This window comes from Heterodontus francisci, chromosome 27, assembly GCF_036365525.1.
Source record: "Heterodontus francisci isolate sHetFra1 chromosome 27, sHetFra1.hap1, whole genome shotgun sequence".
NCBI classification, from domain to species: Eukaryota; Metazoa; Chordata; class Chondrichthyes; order Heterodontiformes; family Heterodontidae; genus Heterodontus; species Heterodontus francisci.
The window spans coordinates 3,307,839-3,334,860 of record NC_090397.1 but is presented as its reverse complement, the minus strand read 5'-3'; positions in this window follow the sequence as shown (position 1 = coordinate 3,334,860).

Sequence of the window (27,022 nt, the reverse complement as noted above, 5' to 3'; positions counted from 1 at the left end):
ATTGTTCCTCAGGACCTATACATTAATGAGAGAGTGCAGCATTGTTCCTCAGTCCCTCTACATTAATGAGAGAGTGCAGCATTGTTCCTCAGTCCCTCTACATTAATGAGAGAGTGCAGCATTGTTCCTCAGACCCTAAACATTAATGAGAGAGTGTAGCATTGTTCCTCAGTCCCTCTACATAAATGCGAGAGAGCAGCATTGTTCCTCAGTCCCTATACATTAATGAGAGAGTGCAGCATTGTTCCTCAGACCCTAAACATTAATGAGAGAGTGCAGCATTGTTCCTCAGGACCTCTGCATTAATGAGAGAGTGCAGCTTTGTTCCTCAGTCCCTCGACATTAATGAGAGAGTGCAGCATTGTTCCTCAGTCCCTCTACATTAATGAGAGAGTGCAGCATTGTTCCTCAGTCCCTCTACATTAATGAGAGAGTGCAGCTTTGTTCCTCAGTCCCTCTACATTAATGAGAGAGTGCAGCATTGTTCCTCAGACCCTAAACATTAATGAGAGAGTGCAGCATTGTTCCTCAGTCCCTCTACATTAATGAGAGAGTGCAGCATTGTTCCTCAGTCCCTCTACATTAATGAGAGAGTGCAGCTTTGTTCCTCAGTCCCTCGACATTAATGAGAGAGTGCAGCATTGTTCCTCAGTCCCTCTACATTAATGAGAGAGTGCAGCATTGTTCCTCAGACCCTAAACATTAATGAGAGAGTGCAGCATTGTTCCTCAGTCCCTCTACATTAATGAGAGAGTGCAGCATTGTTCCTCAGTCCCTCTACATTAATGAGAGAGTGCAGCATTGTTCCTCAGACCCTAAACATTAATGAGAGAGTGCAGCATTGTTCCTCAGTCCCTCTACATTAATGAGAGAGTGCAGCATTGTTCCTCAGCCCCTCTACATTAATGAGAGAGTGCAGCATTGTTCCTCAGACCCTAAACATTAATGAGAGAGTGCAGCATTGTTCCTCAGTCCCTCTACATTAATGAGAGAGTGCAGCTTTGTTCCTCAGTCCCTCTACATTAATGAGGGTGTGCAGCATTGTTCCTCAGGATCTATACATTAATGAGAGAGTGCAGCTTTGTTCCTCAGTCCCTCTGCATTAATGAGAGAGTGCAGCTTTGTTCCTCAGTCCCTCTACATTAATGAGAGAGTGCAGCTTTGTTCCTCAGTCCCTCTACATTAATGAGAGAGTGCAGCATTGTTCCTCAGGATCTATACATTAATGAGAGAGTGCAGCTTTGTTCCTCCGTCCCTCTACATTAATGAGAGAGTGCAGCATTGTTCCTCAGTCCCTCTACATTAATGAGGGAGTGCAGCATTGATCCTCAGTCCCTCCACATTAATGAGAGAGTGCAGCTTTGTTCCTCAGTCCCTCTACATTAATGAGAGAGTGCAGCTTTGTTCCTCAGTCCCTCTACATTAATGAGAGAGTGCAGCATTGTTCCTCAGTCCCTCTACATTAATGAGAGAGTGCAGCATTGTTCCTCAGTCCCTCTACATTAATGAGAGAGTGCAGCTTTGTTCCTCCGTCCCTCTACATTAATGAGAGAGTGCAGCATTGTTCCTCAGGACCTATACATTAATGGGAGAGTACAGCATTGTTCCTCAGTCCCTCTACATTAATGAGAGAGTGCAGCATTGTTCCTCAGTCCCTCTACATTAATGAGAGAGTGCAGCATTGTTCCTCAGTCCCTCTACATTAATGAGAGAGTGCAGCATTGTTCCTCAGTCCCTCTACATTAATGAGAGAGTGCAGCATTGTTCCTCAGTCCCTCTACATTAATGAGAGAGTGCAGCATTGTTCCTCAGTCCCTCCACATTAATGAGAGAGTGCAGCATTGTTCCTCAGTCCCTCCACATTAATGAGAGAGTGCAGCATTGTTCCTCAGGATCTATACATTAATGAGAGAGTGCAGCTTTGTTGCTCAGTCCCTCTACATTAATGAGAGAGTGCAGCTTTGTTCCTCAGGACCTATACATTAATGAGAGAGTGCAGCTTTGTTCCTCAGTCCCTCTACATTAATGAGAGAGTGCAGCTTTGTTCCTCAGGACCTATACATTAATGAGAGAGTGCAGCTTTGTTCCTCAGACCCTCCACATTAATGAGAGAGTGCAGCATTGTTCCTCAGACCCTCCACATTAATGAGAGAGTGCAGCATTGTTCCTCAGGACATATACATTAATGAGAGAGTGCAGCTTTGTTCCTCCGTCCCTCTACATTAATGAGAGAGTGCAGCATTGTTCCTCAGTCCCTCTACATTAATGAGAGAGTGCAGCATTGTTCCTCAGTCCCTCTACATTAATGAGAGAGTACAGCATTGTTCCTCAGTCCCTCTACATTAATGAGAGAGTGCAGCATTGTTCCTCAGTCCCTCTACATTAATGAGAGAGTGCAGCATTGTTCCTCAGTCCCTCTACATTAATGAGAGAGTGCAGCATTGTTCCTCAGTCCCTCTACATTAATGAGAGAGTGCAGCATTGTTCCTCAGTCCCTCCACATTAATGAGAGAGTGCAGCATTGTTCCTCAGGATCTATACATTAATGAGAGAGTGCAGCTTTGTTGCTCAGTCCCTCTACATTAATGAGAGTGTGCAGCTTTGTTTCTCAGGACCTATACATTAATGAGAGAGTGCAGCTTTGTTCCTCAGTCCCTCTACATTAATGAGAGAGTGCAGCTTTGTTCCTCAGGACCTATACATTAATGAGAGAGTGCAGCTTTGTTCCTCAGACCCTCCACATTAATGAGAGAGTGCAGCTTTGTTCCTCCGTCCCTCTACATTAATGAGAGAGTGCAGCTTTGTTCCTCAGTCCCTCTACATTAATGAGAGAGTGCAGCTTTGTTCCTCCGTCCCTCTACATTAATGAGAGAGTGCAGCATTGTTCCTCAGTCCCTCTACATTAATGAGAGAGTGCAGCTTTGTTCCTCAGGACCTATACATTAATGAGAGAGTGCAGCTTTGTTCCTCAGACCCTCCACATTAATGAGAGAGTGCAGCATTGTTCCTCAGACCCTCCACATTAATGAGAGAGTGCAGCTTTGTTCCTCAGGACATATACATTAATGAGAGAGTGCAGCTTTGTTCCTCCGTCCCTCTACATTAATGAGAGAGTGCAGCATTGTTCCTCAGTCCCTCTACATTAATGAGAGAGTGCAGCATTGTTCCTCAGTCCCTCTACATTAATGAGAGAGTACAGCATTGTTCCTCAGTCCCTCTACATTAATGAGAGAGTGCAGCATTGTTCCTCAGTCCCTCTACATTAATGAGAGAGTGCAGCATTGTTCCTCAGTCCCTCTACATTAATGAGAGAGTGCAGCATTGTTCCTCAGTCCCTCTACATTAATGAGAGAGTGCAGCATTGTTCCTCAGTCCCTCTACATTAATGAGAGAGTGCAGCATTGTTCCTCAGTCCCTCTACATTAATGAGAGAGTGCAGCATTGTTCCTCAGTCCCTCCACATTAATGAGAGAGTGCGGCATTGTTCCTCAGGATCTATACATTAATGAGAGAGTGCAGCTTTGTTGCTCAGTCCCTCTACATTAATGAGAGAGTGCAGCTTTGTTCCTCAGGACCTATACATTAATGAGAGAGTGCAGCTTTGTTCCTCAGTCCCTCTACATTAATGAGAGAGTGCAGCTTTGTTCCTCAGGACCTATACATTAATGAGAGAGTGCAGCTTTGTTCCTCAGACCCTCCACATTAATGACAGAGTGCAGCTTTGTTCCTCCGTCCCTCTACATTAATGAGAGAGTGCAGCTTTGTTCCTCAGTCCCTCTACATTAATGAGAGAGTGCAGCTTTGTTCCTCCGTCCCTCTACATTAATGAGAGAGTGCAGCATTGTTCCTCAGTCCCTCTACATTAATGAGAGAGTGCAGCTTTGTTCCTCAGTCCCTCTACATTAATGAGAGAGTGCAGCATTGTTCCTCAGTCCCTCTACATTAATGAGAGAGTGCAGCTTTGTTCCTCAGTCCCTCTACATTAATGAGAGAGTGCAGCTTTGTTCCTCAGTCCCTCCACATTAATGAGAGAGTGCAGCTTTGTTCCTCCGTCCCTCTACATTAATGAGAGAGTGCAGCTTTGTTCCTCAGTCCCTCTACATTAATGAGAGAGTGCAACTTTGTTCCTCCGTCCCTCTACATTAATGAGAGAGTGCAGCATTGTTCCTCAGTCCCTCTACATTAATGAGAGAGTGCAGCTTTGTTCCTCAGTCCCTCTACATTAATGAGAGAGTGCAGCATTGTTCCTCAGTCCCTCTACATTAATGAGAGAGTGCAGCTTTGTTCCTCAGTCCCTCTACATTAATGAGAGAGTGCAGCATTGTTCCTCAGGATCTATACATTAATGAGAGAGTGCAGCTTTGTTCCTCAGTCCCTCTACATTAATGAGAGAGTGCAGCTTTGTTCCTCAGTCCCTCTACATTAATGAGGGTGTGCAGCATTGTTCCTCAGTCCCTCTACATTAATGAGAGAGTGCAGCATTGTTCCTCAGTCCCTCTACATTAATGAGAGAGTGCAGCATTGTTCCTCAGTCCCTCTACATTAATGAGAGAGTGCAGCTTTGTTCCTCAGTCCCTCTACATTAATGAGAGAGTGCAGCATTGTTCCTCAGTCCCTCTACATTAATGAGAGAGTGCAGCATTGTTCCTCAGTCCCTCTACATTAATGAGAGAGTGCAGCATTGTTCCTCAGTCCCTCTACATTAATGAGAGAGTGCAGCATTGTTCCTCAGGACCTGTACATTAATGAGAGAGTGCAGCATTGTTCCTCAGGACCTATACATTAATGAGAGAGTGCAGCATTGTTCCTCAGTCCCTCTACATTAATGAGAGAGTGCAGCATTGTTCCTCAGTCCCTCCACATTAATGAGAGAGTGCAGCTTTGTTCCTCAGTCCCTCTACATTAATGAGAGAGTGCAGCTTTGTTCCTCAGGACCTGTACATTAATGAGAGAGTGCGGCATTGTTCCTCAGGACCTATACATTAATGAGAGAGTGCAGCATTGTTCCTCAGTCCCTCTACATTAATGAGAGAGTGCAGCATTGTTCCTTAGTCCCTCTACATTAATGAGAGAGTGCAGCATTGTTCCTCAGTCCCTCTACATTAATGAGAGAGTGCAGCATTGTTCCTCAGTCCCTCTACATTAATGAGAGAGTGCAGCTTTGTTCCTCAGTCCCTCTACATTAATGAGAGAGTGCAGCATTGTTCCTCAGTCCCTCTACATTAATGAGAGAGTGCAGCATTGTTCCTCAGACCGTAAACATTAATGAGAGAGTGCAGCATTGTTCCTCAGGACCGATACATTAATGAGAGAGTGCAGCATTGTTCCTCAGTCCCTCTACATTATGGAGAGAGTGCAGCATTGTTCCTCAGTCCCTCTACATTAATGAGAGAGTGCAGCTTTGTTCCTCAGTCCCTCTACATTAATGAGAGAGTGCAGCATTGTTCCTCAGTCCCTCTACATTAATGAGAGAGTGCAGCATTGTTCCTCAGTCCCTCTACATTAATGAGAGAGTGCAGCTTTGTTCCTCAGTCCCTCTACATTAATGAGAGAGTGCAGCATTGTTCCTCAGGACCTATACATTAATGAGAGAGTGCAGCATTGTTCCTCAGTCCCTCTACATTAATGAGAGAGTGCAGCATTGTTCCTCAGTCCCTCTACATTAATGAGAGAGTGCAGCATTGTTCCTGAGGACCTATACATTAATGAGAGAGAGCAGCATTGTTCCTCAGGACCTATACATTAATGAGAGAGTGCAGCATTGTTCCTCAGTCCCTCTACATTAATGAGAGAGTGCAGCTTTGTTCCTCAGACCCTAAACATTAATGAGAGAGTGCAGCATTGTTCCTCAGTCCCTCTACATTAATGAGAGAGTGCAGCATTGTTCCTAAGTCACTCGACATAAATGAGGGTGTGCAGCATTGTTCCTCAGGACCTGTACATTAATGAGAGAGTGCAGCATTGTTCCTCAGGACCTGTACATTAATGAGAGAGTGCAGCATTGTTCCTCAGGACCTGTACATTAATGAGAGAGTGCAGCATTGTTCCTCAGGACCTCCACATTAATGAGAGAGTGCAGCATTGTTCCTCAGTCCCTCTACATTAATGAGAGAGTGCAGCATTGTTCCTCAGTCCCTCTACATTAATGAGAGAGTGCAGCATTGTTCCTCAGTCCCTCTACATTAATGAGAGAGTGCAGCTTTGTTCCTCAGTCCCTCTACACTAATGAGAGAGTGCAGCATTGTTCCTCAGTCCCTCTACATTAATGAGAGAGTGCAGCATTGTTCCTCAGTCCCTCTACATTAATGAGAGAGTGCAGCATTGTTCCTCAGTCCCTCTACATTAATGAGAGAGTGCAGCATTGTTCCTCAGGACCTGTACATTAATGAGAGAGTGCAGCATTGTTCCTCAGGACCTATACATTAATGAGAGAGTGCAGCATTGTTCCTCAGTCCCTCTACATTAATGAGAGAGTGCAGCATTGTTCCTCAGTCCCTCTACATTAATGAGAGAGTGCAGCTTTGTTCCTCAGTCCCTCTACATTAATGAGAGAGTGCAGCTTTGTTCCTCAGGACCTGTACATTAATGAGAGAGTGCAGCATTGTTCCTCAGGACCTATACATTAATGAGAGAGTGCAGCATTGTTCCTCAGTCCCTCTACATTAATGAGAGAGTGCAGCATTGTTCCTCAGTCCCTCTACATTAATGAGAGAGTGCAGCTTTGTTCCTCAGTCCCTCTACATTAATGAGAGAGTGCAGCTTTGTTCCTCAGGACCTGTACATTAATGAGAGAGTGCAGCATTGTTCCTCAGGACCTATACATTAATGAGAGAGTGCAGCATTGTTCCTCAGTCCCTCTACATTAATGAGAGAGTGCAGCATTGTTCCTCAGGACCTATACATTAATGAGAGAGTGCAGCTTTGTTCCTCAGTCCCTCTACATTAATGAGAGAGTGCAGCTTTGTTCCTCAGTCCCTCTACATTAATGAGAGAGTGCAGCATTGTTCCTCAGTCCCTCTACATTAATGAGAGAGTGCAGCATTGTTCCTCAGTCCCTCTACATTAATGAGAGAGTGCAGCATTGTTCCTCAGACCCTAAACATTAATGAGAGAGTGCAGCATTGTTCCTCAGTCCCTCTACATTAATGAGAGAGTGCAGCATTGTTCCTCAGTCCCTCTACATTAATGAGAGAGTGCAGCTTTGTTCCTCAGTCCCTCTACATTAATGAGAGAGTGCAGCATTGTTCCTCAGACCCTAAACATTAATGAGAGAGTGCAGCATTGTTCCTCAGTCCCTCTACATTAATGCGAGAGAGCAGCATTGTTCCTCAGTCCCTCTGCATTAATGAGAGAGTGCAGCATTATTCCTCAGTCCCTCTACATTAATGAGAGAGTGCAGCATTGTTCCTGAGGACCTATACATTAATGAGAGAGTGCAGCATTGTTCCTCAGGACATCTGCATTAATGAGAGAGTGCAGCATTGTTCCTCAGTCCCTCTACATTAATGAGAGAGTGCAGCATTGTTCCTCAGTCCATCTGCATTAATGAGAGAGTGCAGCATTGTTCCTCAGTCCCTAAACATTAATGAGAGAGTGCAGCATTGTTCCTCAGTCCCTCTGCATTAATGAGAGAGTGCAGCATTGTTCCTAAGTCCCTCGACATTAATGAGGGTGTGCAGCATTGTTCCTCAGGACCTATACATTAATGAGAGAGTGCAGCTTTGTTCCTCAGTCCCTCTACATTAATGAGAGAGTGCAGCATTGTTCCTCAGGAACTATACATTAATGAGAGAGTGCAGCATTGTTCCTCAGTCCCTCTACATTAATGAGGGTGTGCAGCATTTTTCCTCAGTCCCTCTACATTAATGAGAGAGTGCAGCATTGTTCCTCAGTCCCTCTACATTAATGAGAGAGTGCAGCTTTGTTCCTCAGTCCCTCTACATTAATGAGAGAGTGCAGCTTTGTTCCTCAGTCCCTCTACATTAATGAGAGAGTGCAGCATTGTTCCTCAGGACCTATACATTAATGAGAGAGTGCAGCATTGTTCCTCAGTCCCTCTACATTAATGAGAGAGTGCAGCATTGTTCCTCAGTCCCTCTACATTAATGAGAGAGTGCAGCTTTGTTCCTCAGTCCCTCTACATTAATGAGAGAGTGCAGCTTTGTTCCTCAGTCCCTCTACATTAATGAGAGAGTGCAGCATTGTTCCTCAGTCCCTCTACATTAATGAGAGAGTGCAGCATTGTTCCTCAGTCCCTCTACATTAATGAGAGAGTGCAGCTTTGTTCCTCAGTCCCTCTACATTAATGAGAGAGTGCAGCTTTGTTCCTCAGTCCCTCTACATTAATGAGAGAGTGCAGCATTGTTCCTCAGGACCTATACATTAATGAGAGAGTGCAGCATTGTTCCTCAGTCCCTCTACATTAATGAGAGAGTGCAGCATTGTTCCTCAGTCCCTCTACATTAATGAGAGAGTGCAGCTTTGTTCCTCAGTCCCTCTACATTAATGCGAGAGAGCAGCATTGTTCCTCAGTCCCTATACATTAATGAGAGAGTGCAGCTTTGTTCCTCAGACCCTAAACATTAATGAGAGAGTGCAGCATTGTTCCTCAGGACCTCTGCATTAATGAGAGAGTGCAGCTTTGTTCCTCAGTCCCTCTACATTAATGAGAGAGTGCAGCATTGTTCCTCAGTCCCTCTACATTAATGAGAGAGTGCAGCATTGTTCCTCAGTCCCTCTACATTAATGAGAGAGTGCAGCTTTGTTCCTCAGTCCCTCTACATTAATGAGAGAGTGCAGCATTGTTCCTCAGACCCTAAACAATAATGAGAGAGTGCAGCATTGTTCCTCAGTCCCTCTACATTAATGAGAGAGTGCAGCATTGTTCCTCAGTCCCTCTACATTAATGAGAGAGTGCAGCATTGTTCCTCAGACCCTAAACATTAATGAGAGAGTGCAGCATTGTTCCTCAGTCCCTCTACATTAATGAGAGAGTGCAGCATTGTTCCTCAGTCCCTCTACATTAATGAGAGAGTGCAGCATTGTTCCTCAGACCCTAAACATTAATGAGAGAGTGCAGCATTGTTCCTCAGTCCCTCTACATTAATGAGAGAGTGCAGCATTGTTCCTCAGTCCCTCTACATTAATGAGAGAGTGCAGCATTGTTCCTCAGTCCCTCTACATTAATGAGAGAGTGCAGCATTGTTCCTCAGACCCTAAACATTAATGAGAGAGTGCAGCATTGTTCCTCAGTCCCTCTACATTAATGAGAGAGTGCAGCATTGTTCCTCAGTCCCTCTACATTAATGAGAGAGTGCAGCATTGTTCCTCAGACCCTAAACATTAATGAGAGAGTGCAGCATTGTTCCTCAGTCCCTCTACATTAATGAGAGAGTGCAGCATTGTTCCTCAGTCCCTCTACATTAATGAGAGAGTGCAGCTTTGTTCCTCAGTCCCTCTACATTAATGAGAGAGTGCAGCATTGTTCCTCAGACCCTAAACATTAATGAGAGAGTGCAGCATTGTTCCTCAGTCCCTCTACATTAATGAGAGAGTGCAGCTTTGTTCCTCAGTCCCTCTACATTAATGCGAGAGTGCAGCTTTGTTCTTCAGTCCCTCTACATTAATGAGAGAGTGCAGCATTGTTCCTCAGGATCTATACATTAATGAGAGAGTGCAGCATTGTTCCTCCGTCCCTCTACATTAATGAGAGAGTGCAGCATTGTTCCTCAGTCCCTCTACATTAATGAGAGAGTGCAGCATTGTTCCTCAGTCCCTCTACATTAATGAGACAGTGCAGCATTGTTCCTCAGTCCCTCTACATTAATGAGAGAGTGCAGCATTGTTCCTCAGTCCCTCTACATTAATGAGAGAGTGCAGCATTGTTCCTCAGTCCCTCTACATTAATGAGAGAGTGCAGCATTGTTCCTCAGTCCCTCTACATTAATGAGAGAGTGCAGCATTGTTCCTCAGTCCCTCTACATTAATGAGAGAGTGCAGCATTGTTCCTCAGTCCCTCTACATTAATGAGACAGTGCAGCATTGTTCCTCAGTCCCTCTACATTAATGAGAGAGTGCAGCATTGTTCCTCAGACCCTCTACATTAATGAGAGAGTGCAGCATTGTTCCTCAGTCCCTCTACATTAATGAGAGAGTGCAGCTTTGTTGCTCAGTCCCTCCACATTAATGAGAGAGTGCAGCATTGTTCCTCAGTCCCTCTACATTAATGAGAGAGTGCAGCATTGTTCCTCAGGATCTATACATTAATGAGAGAGTGCAGCATTGTTCCTCAGTCCCTCTACATTAATGAGGGTGTGCAGCATTGTTCCTCAGTCCCTCTACATTAATGAGACAGTGCAGCTTTGTTGCTCAGTCCCTCCACATTAATGAGAGAGTGCAGCATTGTTCCTCAGGATCTATACATTAATGAGAGAGTGCAGCATTGTTCCTCAGTCCCTCTACATTAATGAGGGTGTGCAGCATTGTTCCTCAGTCCCTCTACATTAATGAGAGAGTGCAGCTTTGTTCCTCAGTCCCTCTACATTAATGAGGGTGTGCAGCATTGTTCCTCAGTCCCTATACATTAATGAGAGAGTGCAGCTTTGTTCCTCAGTCCCTCTACATTAATGAGAGAGTGCAGCATTGTTCCTCAGTCCCTATACATTAATGAGAGAGTGCAGCTTTGTTCCTCAGTCCCTCCACATTAATGAGAGAGTGCAGCATTGTTCCTCAGTCCCTCTACATTAATGAGAGAGTGCAGCATTGTTCCTCAGTCCCTCAACATTAATGAGAGAGTGCAGCATTGTTCCTCAGTCCCTCTACATTAATGAGAGAGTGCAGCATTGTTCCTCAGTCCCTCTACATTAATGAGAGAGTGCAGCTTTGTTCCTCAGTCCCTCTACATTAATGAGAGAGTGCAGCATTGTTCCTCAGTCCCTCTACATTAATGAGAGAGTGCAGCTTTGTTCCTCAGTCCCTCCACATTAATGAGAGAGTGCAGCATTGTTCCTCAGTCCCTCCACATTAATGAGAGAGTGCAGCATTGTTCCTCAGTCCCTCCACATTAATGAGAGAGTGCAGCTTTGTTCCTCAGTCCCTCCACATTAATGAGAGAGTGCAGCTTTGTTCCTCAGTCCCTCTACATTAATGAGAGAGTGCAGCTTTGTTCCTCAGTCCCTCTACATTAATGAGAGAGTGCAGCATTGTTCCTCAGTCCCTCCACATTAATGAGAGAGTGCAGCTTTGTTCCTCAGTCCCTCTACATTAATGAGAGAGTGCAGCATTGTTCCTCAGTCCCTCTACATTACTGAGAGAGTGCAGCATTGTTCCTCAGACCCTCTACATTAATGAGAGAGTGCAGCATTGTTCCTCAGTCCCTCCACATTAATGAGAGAGTGCAGCTTTGTTCCTCAGTCCCTCTACATTAATGAGAGAGTGCAGCATTGTTCCTCAGTCCCTCTACATTAATGAGAGAGTACAGCATTGTTCCTCAGTCCCTCTACATTAATGAGAGAGTGCAGCATTGTTCCTCAGTCCCTCTACATTAATGAGAGAGTGCAGCATTGTTCCTCAGTCCCTCTACATTAATGAGAGAGTGCAGCATTGTTCCTCAGTCCCTCCACATTAATGAGAGAGTGCAGCATTGTTCCTCAGGATCTATACATTAATGAGAGAGTGCAGCTTTGTTCCTCAGTCCCTCTACATTAATGAGAGAGTGCAGCATTGTTCCTCAGTCCCTCTACATTAATGAGAGAGTGCAGCATTGTTCCTCAGGATCTATACATTAATGAGAGAGTGCAGCTTTGTTCCTCAGTCCCTCTACATTAATGAGAGAGTGCAGCATTGTTCCTCAGTCCCTCTACATTAATGAGAGAGTGCAGCATTGTTCCTCAGGATCTATACATTAATGAGAGAGTACAGCATTGTTCCTCAGTCCCTATACATTAATGAGAGAGTGCAGCTTTGTTCCTCAGTCCCTCTACATTAATGAGAGAGTGCAGCATTGTTCCTCAGTCCCTCTGCATTAATGAGAGAGTGCAGCATTGTTCCTCAGTCCCTCTACATTAATGAGAGAGTGCAGCATTGTTCCTCAGGATCTATACATTAATGAGAGAGTGCAGCATTGTTCCTCAGGATCTATACATTAATGAGAGAGTGCAGCTTTGTTCCTCAGTCCCTCTACATTAATGAGAGAGTGCAGCATTGTTCCTCAGTCCCTCTACATTAATGAGAGAGTGCAGCATTGTTCCTCAGTCCCTCTACATTAATGAGAGAGTGCAGCATTGTTCCTCAGTCCCTCTGCATTAATGAGAGAGTGCAGCATTGTTCCTCAGTCCCTCTACATTAATGAGAGAGTGCAGCTTTGTTCCTCAGTCCCTCTACATTAATGAGAGAGTGCAGCAATGTTCCTCAGGATCTATACATTAATGAGAGAGTACAGCATTGTTCCTCAGGATCTATACATTAATGAGAGAGTGCAGCTTTGTTCCTCAGTCCCTCTACATTAATGAGAGAGTGCAGCATTGTTCCTCAGTCCCTCTACATTAATGAGAGAGTGCAGCATTGTTCCTCAGTCCCTCTACATTAATGAGAGAGTGCAGCATTGTTCCTCAGTCCCTCTGCATTAATGAGAGAGTGCAGCATTGTTCCTCAGTCCCTCTACATTAATGAGAGAGTGCAGCTTTGTTCCTCAGTCCCTCTACATTAATGAGAGAGTGCAGCATTGTTCCTCAGTCCCTCTGCATTAATGAGAGAGTGCAGCATTGTTCCTCAGTCCCTCTACATTAATGAGAGAGTGCAGCATTGTTCCTCAGTCCCTCTACATTAATGAGAGAGTGCAGCATTGTTCCTCAGTCCCTCTACATTAATGAGAGAGTGCAGCTTTGTTCCTCAGTCCCTCCACATTAATGAGAGAGTGCAGCTTTGTTCCTCAGTCCCTCCACATTAATGAGAGAGTGCAGCATTGTTCCTCAGTCCCTCCACATTAATGAGAGAGTGCAGCTTTGTTCCTCAGTCCCTCTACATTAATGAGAGAGTGCAGCATTGTTCCTCAGTCCCTCTACATTAATGAGAGAGTGCAGCTTTGTTCCTCAGTCCCTCTACATTAATGAGAGAGTGCAGCTTTGTTCCTCAGTCCCTCTACATTAATGAGAGAGTGCAGCTTTGTTCCTCAGTCCCTCTACATTAATGAGAGAGTGCAGCTTTGTTCCTCAGTCCCTCTACATTAATGAGAGAGTGCAGCTTTGTTCCTCAGTCCCTCCACATTAATGAGAGAGTGCAGCATTTTTCCTCAGTCCCTCTACATTAATGAGAGAGTGCAGCATTGTTCCTCAGTCCCTCTACATTAATGAGAGAGTGCAGCTTTGTTCCTCAGTCCCTCCACATTAATGAGAGAGTGCAGCATTGTTCCTCAGTCCCTATACATTAATGAGAGAGTGCAGCATTGTTCCTCAGTCCCTCCACATTAATGAGAGAGTGCAGCTTTGTTCCTCAGTCCCTCTACATTAATGAGAGAGTACAGCATTGTTCCTCAGTCCCTCTACATTAATGAGAGAGTGCAGCTTTGTTCCTCAGTCCCTCTACATTAATGAGAGAGTGCAGCTTTGTTCCTCAGTCCCTCCACATTAATGAGAGAGTGCAGCTTTGTTCCTCAGGATCTATACATTAATGAGAGAGTGCAGCTTTGTTCCTCAGTCCCTCTACATTAATGAGAGAGTGCAGCTTTGTTCCTCAGTCCCTCTACATTAATGAGAGAGTGCAGCTTTGTTCCTCAGTCCCTCCACATTAATGAGAGAGTGCAGCTTTGTTCCTCAGTCCCTCCACATTAATGAGAGAGTGCAGCATTGTTCCTCAGGATCTATACATTAATGAGAGAGTGCAGCTTTTTTTCCTCAGTCCCTCTACATTAATGAGAGAGTGCAGCTTTGTTCCTCAGTCCCTCCACATTAATGAGAGAGTGCAGCTTTGTTCCTCAGTCCCTCCACATTAATGAGAGAGTGCAGCATTGTTCCTCAGGATCTATACATTAATGAGAGAGTGCAGCTTTGTTCCTCAGTCCCTCTACATTAATGAGAGAGTGCAGCTTTGTTGCTCAGTCCCTCCACATTAATGAGAGAGTGCAGCTTTGTTGCTCAGTCCCTCCACATTAATGAGAGAGTGCAGCTTTGTTGCTCAGTCCCTCCACATTAATGAGAGAGTGCAGCTTTGTTCCTCAGTCCCTCTACATTAATGAGAGAGTGCAGCATTGTTCCTCAGGATCTATACATTAATGAGAGAGTGCAGCTTTGTTCCTCAGTCCCTCTACATTAATGAGAGAGTGCAGCTTTGTTGCTCAGTCCCTCCACATTAATGAGAGAGTGCAGCTTTGTTGCTCAGTCCCTCTCCATTAATGAGAGAGTGCAGCTTTGTTCCTCCGTCCCTCTACATTAATGAGAGGGTGCAGCATTGTTCCACAGTCCCTCTACATTAATGAGAGAGTGCAGCATTGTTCCTCAGGACCTATACATTAATGAGAGAGTGCAGCTTTGTTCCTCCGTCCCTCTACATTAATGAGAGAGTGCAGCATTGTTCCTCAGGACCTATACATTAATGAGAGAGTGCAGCTTTGTTCCTCAGGACCTATACATTAATGAGAGAGTGCAGCATTGTTCCTCAGTCCCTCTACATTAATGAGAGAGTGCAGCATTGTTCCTCCGTCCCTCTACATTAATGAGAGAGTGCAGCATTGTTCCTCAGGATCTATACATTAATGAGAGAGTGCAGCATTGTTCCTCAGTCCCTCTACATTAATGAGAGAGTGCAGCATTGTTCCTCAGTCCCTCTACATTAATGAGAGAGTGCAGCATTGTTCCTCAGTCCCTCTACATTAATGAGAGAGTGCAGCATTGTTCCTCAGTCCCTCTACATTAATGAGACAGTGCAGCTTTGTTGCTCAGTCCCTCCACATTAATGAGAGAGTGCAGCTTTGTTGCTCAGTCCCTCCACATTAATGAGAGAGTGCAGCATTGTTCCTCAGGATCTATACATTAATGAGAGAGTGCAGCTTTGTTCCTCAGTCCCTCTACATTAATGAGAGAGTGCAGCATTGTTCCTCAGTCCCTCTACATTAATGAGAGAGTGCAGCTTTGTTCCTCCGTCCCTCTACATTAATGAGTGCAGCATTGTTCCTCAGTCCCTCTACATTAATGAGAGAGTGCAGCTTTGTTCCTCAGTCCCTCTACATTAATGAGAGAGTGCAGCTTTGTTCCTCCGTCCCTCTACATTAATGAGAGAGTGCAGCATTGTTCCTCAGTCCCTCTACATTAATGAGAGAGTGCAGCTTTGTTCCTCAGTCCCTCTACATTAATGAGAGAGTGCAGCTTTGTTCCTCAGTCCCTCCACATTAATGAGAGAGTGCAGCTTTGTTCCTCCGTCCCTCTACATTAATGAGGGTGTGCAGCTTTGTTGCTCAGTCCCTCCACATTAATGAGAGAGTGCAGCTTTGTTCCTCAGTCCCTCCACATTAATGAGAGAGTGCAGCATTGTTCCTCAGGATCTATACATTAATGAGAGAGTGCAGCTTTGTTCCTCAGTCCCTCTACATTAATGAGAGAGTGCAGCTTTGTTGCTCAGTCCCTCCACATTAATGAGAGAGTGCAGCTTTGTTCCTCAGTCCCTCCACATTAATGAGAGAGTGCTGCTTTGTTGCTCAGTCCCTCTACATTAATGAGAGAGTGCAGCTTTGTTCCTCCGTGCCTCTACATTAATGAGAGAGTGCAGCATTGTTCCTCAGTCCCTCTACATTAATGAGAGAGTGCAGCTTTGTTCCTCCGTCCCTCTACATTAATGAGAGAGTGCAGCATTGTTCCTCAGGACCTATACATTAATGAGAGAGTGCAGCATTGTTCCTCAGGACCTATACATTAATGAGAGAGTGCAGCATTGTTCCTCAGTCCCTCTACATTAATGAGAGAGTGCAGCATTGTTCCTCAGTCCCTCTACATTAATGAGAGAGTGCAGCATTGTTCCTCAGTCCCTCTACATTAATGAGAGAGTGCAGCTTTGTTCCTCAGTCCCTCTACATTAATGAGAGAGTGCAGCATTGTTCCTCAGACCCTCTACATTAATGAGAGAGTGCAGCATTGTTCCTCAGTCCCTCGACATTAATGAGGGTGTGCAGCATTGTTCCTCAGGACCTATACATTAATGAGAGAGTGCAGCTTTGTTCCTCAGTCCCTCTACATTAATGAGAGAGTGCAGCTTTGAACCTCAGTCCCTCTACATTAATGTGAGAGTGCAGCATTGTTCCTCAGTCCCTCTGCATTAATGAGAGAGTGCAGCATTGTTCTTCAGTCCCTCTACATTAATGCGAGAGAGCAGCATTGTTCCTCAGTCCCTCTGCATTAATGAGAGAGTGCAGCATTGTTCCTCAGTCCCTCTACATTAATGAGAGAGTGCAGCATTGTTCCTCAGTCCCTCTGCATTAATGAGAGAGTGCAGCATTGTTCCTCAGTCCCTCTACATTAATGCGAGAGAGCAGCATTGTTCCTCAGTCCCTCTGCATTAATGCGAGAGAGCAGCATTGTTCCTCAGTCCCTCTACATTAATGAGAGAGTGCAGCTTTGTTCCTCAGACCCTCTACATTAATGAGAGAGTGCAGCTTTGAACCTCAGTCCCTCTACATTAATGAGAGAGTGCAGCATTGTTCCTCAGTCCCTCTGCATTAATGAGAGAGTGCAGCATTGTTCCTGAGGACCTATACATTAATGAGAGAGAGCAGCATTGTTCCTCAGTCCCTCTACATTAATGAGAGAGTGCAGCATTGTTCCTCAGTCCCTCTGCATTAATGCGAGAGAGCAGCATTGTTCCTCAGTCCCTCTGCATTAATGAGAGAGTGCAGCATTGTTCCTCAGTCCCTCTACATTAATGAGAGAGTGCAGCATTGTTCCTGAGGACCTATACATTAATGAGAGAGAGCAGCATTGTTCCTCAGTCCCTCTGCATTAATGAGAGAGTGCAGCATTGTTCCTCAGTCCCTCTACATTAATGAGAGAGTGCAGCATTGTTCCTCAGACCCTAAATTTAATGAGAGAGTGCAGCATTGTTCCTCAGTCCCTCTACATTAATGAGAGAGTGCAGCATTGTTCCTGAGTACCTATACATTAATGAGAGAGTGCAACATTGTTCCTCAGTCCCTCGACATTAATGAGTGAGTTCAGCTTTGTTCCTCAGTCCCTCGACATTAATGAGAGAGTGCAGCATTGTTCCTCAGTCCCTCAACATTAATAAGAGAGTTCAGCTTTGTTCCTCAGTACCTGTACATTAATAAGAGAGTGCAGCATTGTTCCTCAGTCCCTCTACATTAATGAGAGAGTGCAGCATTGTTCCTCAGTCCCTCTACATTAATGAGAGAGTGCAGCATTGTTCCTCAGTCCCTCTACATTAATGAGAGAGTGCAGCTTTGTTCCTCAGTCCCTCTACATTAATGAGAGTGCAGCATTGTTCCTCAGTCCCTCTACATTAATGAGAGAGTGCAGCATTGTTCCTCAGTCCCTCTACATTAATGAGAGAGTGCAGCATTGTTCCTCAGTCCCTATACATTAATGAGAGAGTGCAGCTTTGTTCCTCAGTCCCTCTACATTAATGAGAGAGTGCAGCATTGTTCCTCAGGAACTGTATATTAATGAGAGAGTGCAGCATTGTTCCTCAGTACCTATACATTAATGAGAGAGTGCAGCATTGTTCCTCAGGACCTATACATTAATGAGAGAGTGCAGCATTGTTCCTCAGGAACAGTATATTAATGAGAGAGTGCAGCATTGTTCATCAGTACCTATACATTAATGAGAGAGTGCAGCATTGTTCCTCAGGACCTGTACATTAATGAGAGAGTGCAGCATTGTTCCTCAGGACCTGTACATTAATGAGAGAGTGCAGCATTGTTCCTCAGTCCCTCTACATTAATGAGAGAGTGCAGCATTGTTCCTCAGGACCTGTACATTAATGAGAGAGTGCAGCATTGTTCCTCAGGACCTATACATTAATGAGAGAGTGCAGCATTGTTCCTCAGGACCTATACATTAATGAGAGAGTGCAGCATTGTTCCTCAGACCCTCTACATTAATGAGAGAGTGCAGCATTGTTCCTCAGGACCTGTACATTAATGAGAGAGTGCAGCATTGTTCCTCAGGACCTGTACATTAATGAGAGAGTGCAGCATTGTTCCTCAGGACCTATACATTAATGAGAGAGTGCAGCATTGTTCCTCAGGACCTATACATTAATGAGAGAGTGCAGCATTGTTCCTCAGACCCTCTACATTAATGAGAGAGTGCAGCATTGTTCCTCAGTCCCTCCACATTAATGAGAGAGTGCAGCATTGTTCCTCAGTCCCTCTACATTAATGAGAGAGTGCAGCTTTGTTCCTCAGTCCCTCTACATTAATGAGAGAGTGCAGCTTTGTTCCTCAGTCCCTCTACATTAATGAGAGAGTGCAGCATTGTTCCTCAGTCCCTCTACATTAATGAGAGAGTGCAGCATTGTTCCTCAGTCCCTCTACATTAATGAGAGAGTGCAGCATTGTTCCTCAGGACCTGTACATTAATGAGAGAGTGCAGCATTGTTCCTCAGGACCTGTACATTAATGAGAGAGTGCAGCATTGTTCCTCAGGACCTATACATTAATGAGAGAGTGCAGCATTGTTCCTCAGGACCTATACATTAATGAGAGAGTGCAGCATTGTTCCTCAGTCCCTCTACATTAATGAGAGAGTGCAGCATTGTTCCTCAGACCCTCTACATTAATGAGAGAGTGCAGCATTGTTCCTCAGGACCTGTACATTAATGAGAGAGTGCAGCATTGTTCCTCAGGACCTGTACATTAATGAGAGAGTGCAGCATTGTTCCTCAGGACCTATACATTAATGAGAGAGTGCAGCATTGTTCCTCAGGACCTATACATTAATGAGAGAGTGCAGCATTGTTCCTCAGACCCTCTACATTAATGAGAGAGTGCAGCATTGTTCCTCAGTCCCTCCACATTAATGAGAGAGTGCAGCATTGTTCCTCAGTCCCTCTACATTAATGAGAGAGTGCAGCTTTGTTCCTCAGTCCCTCTACATTAATGAGAGAGTGCAGCTTTGTTCCTCAGTCCCTCTACATTAATGAGAGAGTGCAGCATTGTTCCTCAGTCCCTCTACATTAATGAGAGAGTGCAGCATTGTTCCTCAGTCCCTCTACATTAATGAGAGAGTGCAGCATTGTTCCTCAGGACCTGTACATTAATGAGAGAGTGCAGCATTGTTCCTCAGGACCTGTACATTAATGAGAGAGTGCAGCATTGTTCCTCAGGACCTATACATTAATGAGAGAGTGCAGCATTGTTCCTCAGGACCTATACATTAATGAGAGAGTGCAGCATTGTTCCTCAGTCCCTCTACATTAATGAGAGAGTGCAGCATTGTTCCTCAGTCCCTCTACATTAATGAGAGAGTGCAGCATTGTTCCTCAGTCCCTCTACATTAATGAGAGAGTGCAGCTTTGTTCCTCAGTCCCTCTACATTAATGAGAGAGTGCAGCTTTGTTCCTCAGTCCCTCTACATTAATGAGAGAGTGCAGCATTGTTCCTCAGTCCCTCTACATTAATGAGAGAGTGCAGCATTGTTCCTCAGTCCCTCTACATTAATGAGAGAGTGCAGCATTGTTCCTCAGTCCCTCTACATTAATGAGAGAGTGCAGCTTTGTTCCTCAGTCCCTCTACATTAATGAGAGTGCAGCATTGTTCCTCAGTCCCTCTACATTAATGAGAGAGTGCAGCATTGTTCCTCAGTCCCTCTACATTAATGAGAGAGTGCAGCATTGTTCCTCAGTCCCTATACATTAATGAGAGAGTGCAGCTTTGTTCCTCAGTCCCTCTACATTAATGAGAGAGTGCAGCATTGTTCCTCAGGAACTGTATATTAATGAGAGAGTGCAGCATTGTTCCTCAGTACCTATACATTAATGAGAGAGTGCAGCATTGTTCCTCAGGACCTATACATTAATGAGAGAGTGCAGCATTGTTCCTCAGGAACAGTATATTCATGAGAGAGTGCAGCATTGTTCATCAGTACCTATACATTAATGAGAGAGTGCAGCATTGTTCCTCAGGACCTGTACATTAATGAGAGAGTGCAGCATTGTTCCTCAGGACCTATACATTAATGAGAGAGTGCAGCATTGTTCCTCAGGACCTATACATTAATGAGAGAGTGCAGCATTGTTCCTCAGGACCTGTACATTAATGAGAGAGTGCAGCATTGTTCCTCAGGACCTCTACATTAATGAAAGCGTGCAGCATTGTTCCTCAGGACCTATACATTAATGAGAGAGTGCAGCATTGTTCCTCAGTACCTATACATTAATGAGAGAGTGCAGCATTGTTCCTCAGGACCTATACATTAATGAGAGAGTGCAGCATTGTTCCTCAGGACCTGTACATTAATGAGAGAGTGCAGCATTGTTCCTCAGGACCTGTACATTAATGAGAGAGTGCAGCATTGTTCCTCAGGACCTGTACATTAATGAGAGAGTGCAGCATTGTTCCTCAGGACCTGTACATTAATGAGAGAGTGCAGCATTGTTCCTCAGGACCTGGACATTAATGAGAGAGTGCAGCATTGTTCCTCAGGACCTATACATTAATGAGAGAGTGCAGCATTGTTCCTCAGGACCTATACATTAATGAGAGAGTGCAGCATTGTTCCTCAGACCCTCTACATTAATGAGAGAGTGCAGCATTGTTCCTCAGTCCCTCTACATTAATGAGAGAGTGCAGCATTGTTCCTCAGTCCCTCTACATTAATGAGAGAGTGCAGCTTTGTTCCTCAGTCCCTCTACATTAATGAGAGAGTGCAGCATTGTTCCTCAGTCCCTCTACATTAATGAGAGAGTGCAGCATTGTTCCTCAGTCCCTCTACATTAATGAGAGAGTGCAGCATTGTTCCTCAGGACCTGTACATTAATGAGAGAGTGCAGCATTGTTCCTCAGGACCTGTACCTTAATGAGAGAGTGCAGCATTGTTCCTCAGGACCTATACATTAATGAGAGAGTGCAGCATTGTTCCTCAGGACCTATACATTAATGAGAGAGTGCAGCATTGTTCCTCAGTCCCTCTACATTAATGAGAGAGTGCAGCATTGTTCCTCAGTCCCTCTACATTAATGAGAGAGTGCAGCATTGTTCCTCAGTCCCTCTACATTAATGAGAGAGTGCAGCTTTGTTCCTCAGTCCCTCTACATTAATGAGAGAGTGCAGCTTTGTTCCTCAGTCCCTCTACATTAATGAGAGAGTGCAGCATTGTTCCTCAGTCCCTCTACATTAATGAGAGAGTGCAGCATTGTTCCTCAGTCCCTCTACATTAATGAGAGAGTGCAGCATTGTTCCTCAGTCCCTCTACATTAATGAGAGAGTGCAGCATTGTTCCTCAGTCCCTCTACATTAATGAGAGAGTGCAGCATTGTTCCTCAGTCCCTCTACATTAATGAGAGAGTGCAGCTTTGTTCCTCAGTCGCTCTACATTAATGAGAGAGTGCAGCATTGTTCCTCAGTCCCTCTACATTAATGAGAGAGTGCAGCTTTGTTCCTCAGTCCCTCTACATTAATGAGAGAGTGCAGCTTTGTTCCTCAGTCCCTCTACATTAATGAGAGAGTGCAGCATTGTTCCTCAGTCCCTCTACGTTAATGAGAGAGTGCAGCATTGTTCCTCAGTCCCTCGACATTAATGAGAGAGTGCAGCTTTGTTCCTCACTCCCTCTACATTAATGAGAGAGTGCAGCTTTGTTCCTCAGTCCCTCTACATTAATGAGAGAGTGCAGCATTGTTCCTCAGTCCCTCTACATTAATGAGAGATTGCAGCTTTGTTCCTCAGTCCCTCTACATTAATGAGAGAGTGCAGCATTGTTCCTCAGTCCCTCTACATTAATGAGAGAGTGCAGCATTGTTCCTCAGTCCCTCTACATTAATGAGAGAGTGCAGCTTTGTTCCTCAGTCCCTCTACATTAATGAGAGAGTGCAGCATTGTTCCTCAGTCCCTCTACATTAATGAGAGAGTGCAGCATTGTTCCTCAGTCCCTCTACATTAATGAGAGAGTGCAGCATTGTTCCTCAGGACCTATACATTAATGAGAGAGTGCAGCATTGTTCCTCAGTCCCTCTACATTAATGAGAGAGTGCAGCATTGTTCCTCAGTCCCTCTACATTAATGAGAGAGTGCAGCATTGTTCCTCAGTCCCTCTACATTAATGAGAGAGTGCAGCATTGTTCCTCAGTCCCTCTACATTAATGAGAGAGTGCAGCATTGTTCCTCAGTCCCTCTACATTAATGAGAGAGTGCAGCATTGTTCCTCAGTCCCTCTACATTAATGAGAGAGTGCAGCTTTGTTCCTCAGTCCCTCTACATTAATGAGAGAGTGCAGCATTGTTCCTCAGTCCCTCTACATTAATGAGAGAGTGCAGCATTGTTCCTCAGTCCCTCTACATTAATGAGAGAGTGCAGCATTGTTCCTCAGGACCTATACATTAATGAGAGAGTGCAGCATTGTTCCTCAGTCCCGATACATTAATGAGAGAGTGCAGCTTTGTTCCTCAGTCCCTCTACATTAATGAGAGAGTGAAGCATTGTTCCTCAGTCCCTCTACATTAATGAGAGAGTGCAGCTTTGTTCCTCAGTCCCTCTACATTAATGAGAGAGTGCAGCATTGTTACTCTGGACCTAGACATTAATGAGAGAGTGCAGCATTGTTCCTCAGGACCTAGACATTAATGAGAGAGTGCAGCATTATTACTCAGGACCTATACATTAATGAGAGGGTGCAGCATTGTTCCCCAGGACCTATACATTAATGAGAGAGTGCAGCATTGTTCCTCAGTCCCTGGACATTAATGAGAGAGTGCAGCATTATTACTCAGGACCTATACATTAATGAGAGAGAGCAGCATTATTACTCAGGACCTATACATTAATGAGAGGGTGCAGCATTGTTCCCCAGGACCTATACATTAATGAGAGAGTGCAGCATTGTTCTTCAGGGCCTTTACATTGATGAGAGAGTGCAGCATTATTACTCAGGACCTATACATTAATGAGAGAGTGCAGCATTGTTCCTCAGGACCTATTGATTAATGAGAGAGGGTAGCTTTGTTCCTCAGTCCCTCTACATTAATGAGAGAGTGCAGCTTTGTTCCTCAGTCCCTCTACATTAATGAGAGAGTGCAGCTTTGTTCCTCAGTCCCTCTACATTAATGAGAGAGTGCAGCATTGTTCCTCAGTCCCTCTACGTTAATGAGAGAGTGCAGCATTGTTCCTCAGTCCCTCGACATTAATGAGAGAGTGCAGCTTTGTTCCTCAGTCCCTCTACATTAATGAGAGAGTGCAGCTTTGTTCCTCAGTCCCTCTACATTAATGAGAGAGTGCAGCATTGTTCCTCAGTCCCTCTACATTAATGAGAGATTGCAGCTTTGTTCCTCAGTCCCTCTACATTAATGAGAGAGTGCAGCATTGTTCCTCAGTCCCTCTACATTAATGAGAGAGTGCAGCATTGTTCCTCAGTCCCTCTACATTAATGAGAGAGTGCAGCTTTGTTCCTCAGTCCCTCTACATTAATGAGAGAGTGCAGCATTGTTCCTCAGTCCCTCTACATTAATGAGAGAGTGCAGCATTGTTCCTCAGTCCCTCTACATTAATGAGAGAGTGCAGCATTGTTCCTCAGGACCTATACATTAATGAGAGAGTGCAGCATTGTTCCTCAGTCCCTCTACATTAATGAGAGAGTGCAGCATTGTTCCTCAGTCCCTCTACATTAATGAGAGAGTGCAGCATTGTTCCTCAGTCCCTCTACATTAATGAGAGAGTGCAGCATTGTTCCTCAGTCCCTCTACATTAATGAGAGAGTGCAGCATTGTTCCTCAGTCCCTCTACATTAATGAGAGAGTGCAGCATTGTTCCTCAGTCCCTCTACATTAATGAGAGAGTGCAGCTTTGTTCCTCAGTCCCTCTACATTAATGAGAGAGTGCAGCATTGTTCCTCAGTCCCTCTACATTAATGAGAGAGTGCAGCATTGTTCCTCAGTCCCTCTACATTAATGAGAGAGTGCAGCATTGTTCCTCAGGACCTATACATTAATGAGAGAGTGCAGCATTGTTCCTCAGTCCCTATACATTAATGAGAGAGTGCAGCTTTGTTCCTCAGTCCCTCTACATTAATGAGAGAGTGAAGCATTGTTCCTCAGGACCTAGACATTAATGAGAGAGTGCAGCATTGTTACTCTGGACCTAGACATTAATGAGAGAGTGCAGCATTGTTCCTGAGGACCTAGACATTAATGAGAGAGTGCAGCATTATTACTCAGGACCTATACATTAATGAGAGGGTGCAGCATTGTTCCCCAGGACCTCTACATTAATGAGAGAGTGCAGCATTGTTCCTCAGTCCCTCGACATTAATGAGAGAGTGCAGCATTATTACTCAGGACCTATAAATTAATGAGAGAGAGCAGCATTATTACTCAGGACCTATACATTAATGAGAGGGTGCAGCATTGTTCCCCAGGACCTATACATTAATGAGAGAGTGCAGCATTGTTCTTCAGGGCCTTTACATTGATGAGAGAGTGCAGCATTATTACTCAGGACCTATACATTAATGAGAGAGTGCAGCATTGTTCCTCAGGACCTATTGATTAATGAGAGAGGGTAGCTTTGTTCCTCAGTCCCTCTACATTAATGAGAGAGTGCAGCTTTGTTCCTCAGTCCCTCTACATTAATGAGAGAGTGCAGCTTTGTTCCTCAGTCCCTCTACATTAATGAGAGAGTGCAGCATTGTTCCTCAGTCCCTCTACGTTAATGAGAGAGTGCAGCATTGTTCCTCAGTCCCTCGACATTAATGAGAGAGTGCAGCTTTGTTCCTCAGTCCCTCTACATTAATGAGAGAGTGCAGCTTTGTTCCTCAGTCCCTCTACATTAATGAGAGAGTGCAGCATTGTTCCTCAGTCCCTCTACATTAATGAGAGATTGCAGCTTTGTTCCTCAGTCCCTCTACATTAATGAGAGAGTGCAGCATTGTTCCTCAGTCCCTCTACATTAATGAGAGAGTGCAGCATTGTTCCTCAGTCCCTCTACATTAATGAGAGAGTGCAGCTTTGTTCCTCAGTCCCTCTACATTAATGAGAGAGTGCAGCATTGTTCCTCAGTCCCTCTACATTAATGAGAGAGTGCAGCATTGTTCCTCAGTCCCTCTACATTAATGAGAGAGTGCAGCATTGTTCCTCAGGACCTATACATTAATGAGAGAGTGCAGCATTGTTCCTCAGTCCCTCTACATTAATGAGAGAGTGCAGCATTGTTCCTCAGTCCCTCTACATTAATGAGAGAGTGCAGCATTGTTCCTCAGTCCCTCTATATTAATGAGAGAGTGCAGCATTGTTCCTCAGTCCCTCTACATTAATGAGAGAGTGCAGCATTGTTCCTCAGTCCCTCTACATTAATGAGAGAGTGCAGCATTGTTCCTCAGTCCCTCTACATTAATGAGAGAGTGCAGCTTTGTTCCTCAGTCCCTCTACATTAATGAGAGAGTGCAGCATTGTTCCTCAGTCCCTCTACATTAATGAGAGAGTGCAGCATTGTTCCTCAGTCCCTCTACATTAATGAGAGAGTGCAGCATTGTTCCTCAGGACCTATACATTAATGAGAGAGTGCAGCATTGTTCCTCAGTCCCTATACATTAATGAGAGAGTGCAGCTTTGTTCCTCAGTCCCTCTACATTAATGAGAGAGTGAAGCATTGTTCCTCAGGACCTAGACATTAATGAGAGAGTGCAGCATTGTTACTCTGGACCTAGACATTAATGAGAGAGTGCAGCATTGTTCCTCAGGACCTAGACATTAATGAGAGAGTGCAGCATTATTACTCAGGACCTATACATTAATGAGAGGGTGCAGCATTGTTCCCCAGGACCTATACATTAATGAGAGAGTGCAGCATTGTTCCTCAGTCCCTCGACATTAATGAGAGAGTGCAGCATTATTACTCAGGACCTATACATTAATGAGAGAGAGCAGCATTATTACTCAGGACCTATACATTAATGAGAGAGTGCAGCATTGTTCTTCAGGGCCTTTACATTGATGAGAGAGTGCAGCATTATTACTCAGGACCTATACATTAATGAGAGAGTGCAGCATTGTTCCTCAGGACCTATTGATTAATGAGAGAGGGTAGCATTGTTCCGCGAGACGTACACATTAATGCGAGAGAGCAGCATTATTACTCAGGACCTGTACATTAGTGAGCGAGTGCAGCATTGTTCCTCAGGACCTGTACATTAATGAGAGAGTGCAGCATTGTTCCTCAGGACCTGTACATTAATGAGAGAGTGCAGCATTGTTCCTCGGGACCTGTACATTTATGAGAGAGTGCAGCATTGTTCCTCAGGAACTGTATATAAATGAGAGAGTGCAGCATTGTTCCTCAGGACCTGTACATTAATGAGAGAGTGCAGCATTGTTCCTCAGGACCTGTACATTAATGAGAGAGTGCAGCATTGTTCCTCAGGACCTGTACATTAATGAGAGAGTGCAGCATTGTTCCTCAGGACCTGTACATTAATGAGAGAGTGCAGCATTGTTCCTCAGTCCCTCTACATTAATGAGAGAGTGCAGCATTGTTCATCAGGACCTATACATTACTGAGAGAGTGCAGCATTGTTCCTCAGGACCTCTACATTAATGAGAGAGTGCAGCATTGTTCCTCAGTCCCTCTACATTAATGAGAGAGTGCAGCATTGTTCCTCAGTCCCTCTACATTAATGAGAGAGTGCAGCTTTGATCCTCAGTCCCTCTACATTAATGAGAGAGTGCAGCTTTGATCCTCAGTCCCTCTACATTAATGAGAGAGTGCAGCTTTGTTCCTCAGTCCCTCTACATTAATGAGAGAGTGCAGCTTTGTTCCCCAGTCCCTCTACATTAATGAGAGAGTGCAGCATTGTTCCTCAGGACCTCTACATTAATGAG